The sequence below is a fragment of the Gossypium arboreum genome, chromosome 6 (assembly GCF_025698485.1).
Source record: "Gossypium arboreum isolate Shixiya-1 chromosome 6, ASM2569848v2, whole genome shotgun sequence".
NCBI classification, from domain to species: Eukaryota; Viridiplantae; Streptophyta; class Magnoliopsida; order Malvales; family Malvaceae; genus Gossypium; species Gossypium arboreum.
In genome coordinates, this window is record NC_069075.1 from 24,316,482 (window position 1) to 24,322,320 (window position 5,839).

The following is a 5,839-nucleotide window of genomic DNA, read 5'->3' on the forward strand; positions in this document are numbered from 1 at the left end:
CGAGCATACGTTATGATTAAGGATTTAGCTTGGACTGGTAATCTTAATCGAGCTCCTCTAAGCTTACGTTATATTAAAGATTTAGCCTAGACTAGTAATCATGTTATACAATATGTGGCTCGAGATAGCGTTTCTTGGTTAAGTTCCCTAATGGGTACCCTTGAATAAGAATTTGACAGAATATTGAATCGTACACTTCGAGTGTACTACTTGAGCATCCATCGAAATTCAATGATTCAACAGACATAAAACTCTTGACATGGCATGAAAATCTTAAGATGAAATGAGAATGGCATGAAAGAATATTTCTTGATGAGCTCATCTATATTACTTGATTGATTTGAAGATTTTGGTAACATTTTTGATTGAATGTATGTGTTTAGGCAATTTAGCCAACTTGATGGAAAACATGATACTGTCCGCTTAAATTTAATAAATAGGATTGGTAAGTTTAGTTTCCATTAAACGAACTTACTAAGCATGTAATGCTTACTTCATTTTATTTTTCCCCTATTTTATAGTGTTCGGAAGCTCATGAAGGTTGGAAGATCATTGGAGCATTGTCACATTATCAACTAGTCATTTTGGGTATACTAAGTAAAAATCATTTTTGTATAATGGCATGTATAGGACAACTTGACCATTGGTAGCTTGATAATGTTATTTTGTAACCTAGCCATTAGAATGGCTAGTAATGGTTCATTTTGGTATGACTAAGAAGATTATTATGATATATATATACACATGTGTTATGTTAAGAATATGTGATGAATGTTGTGAATGCCTAAGTTAAACTAAGGTAAGGTTGTGATCATGTATGCTTGTAGTGATATCCTTTGTGAATAATGAAATTTTCTAAAATTGAATGCTTGGATTGGTTGGTATTGGATGTGTCTTTTAAGTGCAGGTCTCCGGTGAAATTTTGAGTGAGAAATAAAACTAGAAATGGCTTCATTTTTTCCACATGGGTAGACACCTGGGTGTACGTCTAGACTGTGTGTGACATACGGCCTGGTAACATGGGTATGTGGTTAGGTCGTGTGCTCCCTGCACCTTAATTTTGAGAAACAAAATGCTTAGAATTGAGCACATGGGCTGAGACACGGGCGTGTGTCTCATCCGTGTGTGCCACATGGCCTAGAACACAGGTGTGTGTGTCTTGGCCGTGTGAAACCTGCACCTAATTTTGAATTGAATTAATTAACCACACAGCCTAGCACACAGGCGTGTGGCATGGCCGTGAGTGCAAGTTAGAGAGTTACATGAGTTGAACATGGCCTCCAGCACGGGCGTGTCCCAGGGTCACATGGGTGTGTCCTTTGGACCACACAGGCGTGTGAGCCCTGCACCTTGGGAAAATTTTGAAAAGTCACGAAAAATTCTTAAAGTTCTCGATTAAATCTCGACTCGATTCTAATGCTTGTGTTGGGCCTTGAAGGCCCAATCAAGGGACGTTATGAATGATCTTAATAAATGAATAGTAATTTATGTAAATAAATTAAAAAATGTTTTAAATGTTTCAGTAATACTCTGAAACCCTATTCTGACGATGAATACGGGTTAGGGGTGTTACACCTTACCAAAATAATTTTCTTCAATGTTGCAAGGTATGGTAAAACATCCAGGATCCTTCAACTTTAGGGGCAGTTTATCTTGAAGATATGCACTACATTCTTTCTTCATGCCTACTATTTCAAATTTTTCAAGTCTTCATTTCTTAGACAGGATATCCTTTATAAATTTGATGTAATTCGACATCTGTTCAAGTGCTTCTACCAACGAAATATTGATATGAAGTTACTTGAGTACGTCTAGGAACTTCTTGAACTGGACTTCCTGCTTCTACTTCTGAAGTCTTTGAGGATAGGGTGGTAGAGATTTTTTTACTTGAACTAGCTGATTCATCTTCCATGGCACTTCTACATCTAACAAATTTGTTAGCTTATCAGAATTGACTAGTTTCAAACTTACCTTGTCAGAGTTCACAGGTTCTGGTTTTGGTGAGATTGGAGTTTCAGCACTTGGTTCAACTTCCACTGCATCTTTAGCATCCGCTAGCTCCTCTTATGCTTCGACAGTGTTAGGATCTAACGTTTTTTCGCTCCTTAATGTCAATGCTTTATAATGATCCTTCCCGGGTTTTCTTAGATTCTCCGTATCACTAGGCAACGCACCTTGTGGATGATTTCTAAGTTTAGTGGCAAATTGACCCAATTGGTTTTCAAGTTTTTTCAATGTGGCTACTTGTCTATGAATTAAGGCATCATTTTTTGCTGTGTAAACTTTTAATAGATTTTCCAAACCATTGGATGGTTCAACTTGGGTTGGTTTCCAAGCTTGTTGGGTAAATCCAGTTGTCTGGGTCAGTCTTGGTTGTGCAAAAGTGTTACTGGGCCCAGTCCCTTGGTTACTCCAAGAGAAATTAGGGTGCTTTCACCAATGTGGGTTATAAAAATTGGATTGCAGTCCTTGCCTTCCTCGATTTTGGTTTTGGTTACCCATGTAGTACACGTATTCTACGTTTGATGGACATTCTTCGAACAAGTGTGCTTCCCCACAATAAACATAGGCTACATTTTAGTATTGATTTGGTAACTAAGGTGCAAAATTGTTAAACCCATTAATGGTAAAAAATTAAAGCATTGAGGAAATTGAAGATACCTGATATGCTAGTGAAGTGAGAGCATCCACTTCATGAACTCCAATGACTCCTCTTCATGACGTTACTCGATTGGTTGGTCGTTGATAATTATTTCTGGCAATTCTTTCATTGATTTTATAAGCCTCATCATAAGACATAGAAATGAGAGCTCCATTAGGAGAAACATCTACTATCATTCTCGTGTCAGCATTGAGACCATTATAGAATGTCTCAACTTGGATGCAATACAAGATTCCATGATGAGGGCACTTCTGTTATAATTCTTTATACCGTTCCCATGCCTCATACAAGGACACGTCATCCATCTGTTGGAAAGTAGTGATCTCGTTCCTCAACTTAACATTCTTGCTAGGTAGGAAGTACTTCATAAGGAATCTTTCTACTAACTCTTGCCATATGGTAATGTAATGTGGTGGTAATAAGTTCAACCAGGCTTGTAACACCCCAAACCCGGCCCAGACGTTATGGCCGAATCTGACGTGCCACATTGGAGTTGAAAACCCACATTCCGTTTTAGTGTTTTAAAACCATACATTTTATTGAGTTAACAAAGTGTATGGAAGTGGGCACCGTAGATATCCGAGACAGAGGAGGTGAGCCATGAAGGTCGCTTAAGTACCAAGCTCTTTAATTGGATCCAATCCTAGACATGCCCACAACCATAGCCACACTTTGTTATATCGAGTTTAAATTTGTTTAAGTGGACGTCTTTGATAAATCGATTAATCGTGGTGTTGAGATATTTTGAAAACAAGTATCATTTTGAAAACACGTCCTAAGTCTAGCCCATTTTGTGACATCCCTAATTTGACCCTAGTCGGAAAGTGGTTTCGGGACCACTAAACCGAGTCTTATAAGTAATTAAAAGTTATATTCTATGTTTATGATGTTAGTAAATGCATGTGTGAAAGTTTCATGCATTAATTTGATCATTTCTATGTGAATTTATTAAAATGGACTTGTATGAAACATTGTTGAAAGGTGATAGGCTAATCTTACAATGGTCTAATAGTACATGCATGCAAAAGAGTGGTTTTGCATGTCAATTTGCCCAAAAAAAGGGAAGAGTGGCCGGCCATGACAAGTTATGGGCAAGGGGAAACATGTTTCAAACATGTCTAGTTAATGGATTATATAAGGAGGAATAAAAAAAAAAAAGGAAGCATGGGAAATAAACTAATGAAAAATTAAAGGAAGAAAACAAAGAAAAAAAAAATGTGTCCATCATTCTCATACATGACCGAAAAAAAAAAAAAAGGGGAGAAGGAAAAGGCTTCATACTTTGGTTCTTCTTAGCCGTGTAGAAGAGGGAAAAAGAGGAAGAAATTTAGCCACTTTGAGCTGGAAATTAAGGTAAGAATTCAAGTTAGCTCTTTAAATCTTAGCATGGTTTTAAGCTAGATTCTAAGCCCCTTATTTAACCATGCCGAAATCTTTGAAAATTATGGTGATATGAACGTTCGGCCATGGTAGATGTTAAAGAAGATGGTGGAAATGTTGTACACATTTGATTAGTAAGTTAGATGGATGAGATTTGAACTAGTTATCAAGTTCTTTAGGTAACCCATGTTGAAATCTTGGTTTTGAATAAGTGAGGTTTTCGCTAGGGTGACTAACAAGGGTGATGATTGTTGTTTCATGCTGAATCTAGATGAACAATAGTTTAAGAGGAGCACTCGGCCATGATATGAGATTGTGATGTTAGTGCTTAATATGAAGATGATGAACTTGAATAAGAAATATTCGCTAGCATGATAAGTATGAATTATCAAGTAGTTGTGATAATTGATGAGTGAAGTGGCTAATGGGGACTCTTAATGAAATTATGCTAAGGCCGAATGTATCAAATGCTAAATGTGCTTATATGTGTGTGTGTGTGTCGTTAGTAGCTAATGGCATTCGGCATTGTTTAACTAAAATTAGAAATGAATGCTTGAAAGTTAAATATGGTCGCCTCTAGTGACCAAATCGTTAAAAGCTAATATATGAACAAATGATACTGAATAAATTGACCTTTGAAATGTATATGGTTGCCGTGTGTTTGTGTCTCGATTGAGAAGTAAATTTGTTTGATTTAGCTCAAGATCTTAAAGGAGAGGCGTCCAACAAGGGAAATCAAGGCCATCGAGTAGCCGACTTGGAACTATTTTACCTAACACAAGGTAAGTCATTAAGCACATATGTTTGATATTGCTTAAATGATTGTAAAATCTATGCAATTGTGTTTAATGGGATGCTATATATATATAAATGAAATTGTATGTGTATGGAGTGATGACAATTGATGAATGTAAAAGAAATAGTGAAATGTGTAGAAAGTTTGCTTTCGGCACTAAGTGTCTTGGCAATACGTGTGTGCGGTGACGAGATTGGCACTAAGTGTGCGTGTTGGAAATATATGGCACTAAGTGTGCGTGTTGGAAATATATGGCACTAAGTGTGCATGCTGGAAATATATGGCACTAAGTGTGCGAGCTCAAGGGTATGGCACTATGTGTGCGGGCTTAAATCGCATGGCACTAAGTGTGCGAAATCGAGTATTAAGCACTATGTGTGCGCACTCTATATATATATATATATAAATATCTCCGATCGAACAATTATATGGAGGTGTGTCTCCATCGAGTTGAGTATGGACAGCGGATCGGGTAAGTACCTTGAGCTCATGACGACTAGGTAATATGTTCATGCTCGGGGTTGAGCTTGGTAAGCTTTAAATCTATGTGTTGATTGCAATTGTATGATTGTGGTGAAAATGAGTTGGTGTGTAAAAATGCCTCAAATATCTTATTGTATAGAATATGAAATGTGGATGTATGACTTGGTATGAGATTGAACCGAAAGGTCCAAGGAACTATGATATAGTTCGATATGGATGGAGTACTTAGCCTCGTTCATTATTTCATGTTGTAATAATTTTGTTAATGGATGGTTGTGGAATGCTTATGACTTACTGAGTTGTAAACTCACTCGGTGTTTTCTTGTCACCCATTTTAGGTCTCTTGGACTCGTATTGTTGCGTGCTCGGAACCGTCGTTGAAGTCATCACACCGGCTGAGATCTTGTGGTATTGTTTTTGTTGTTGAAGAACATTTGGCATGTATAGGCTATTATATTTTGTCGAATTGTGGGTTGTAAACTTTAAGCCATGTGAAAATGGCCTATGTGGTCGTCGAG

The 5,839-nt window shown here is 37.3% G+C and overlaps 1 non-coding gene across 1 annotated transcript; it reads left to right on the forward strand.

Annotated features, from left to right (window-relative positions):
• Positions 1-2,893: 2,893 nt before the first annotated feature.
• LOC128294662 (small nucleolar RNA R71) lies at positions 2,894-3,000 on the forward strand. Its single transcript, XR_008284970.1, has one exon. It is a non-coding gene; the product is annotated as a small nucleolar RNA R71 (small nucleolar RNA).
• The last annotated feature ends 2,839 nt before the right edge of the window (positions 3,001-5,839 follow it).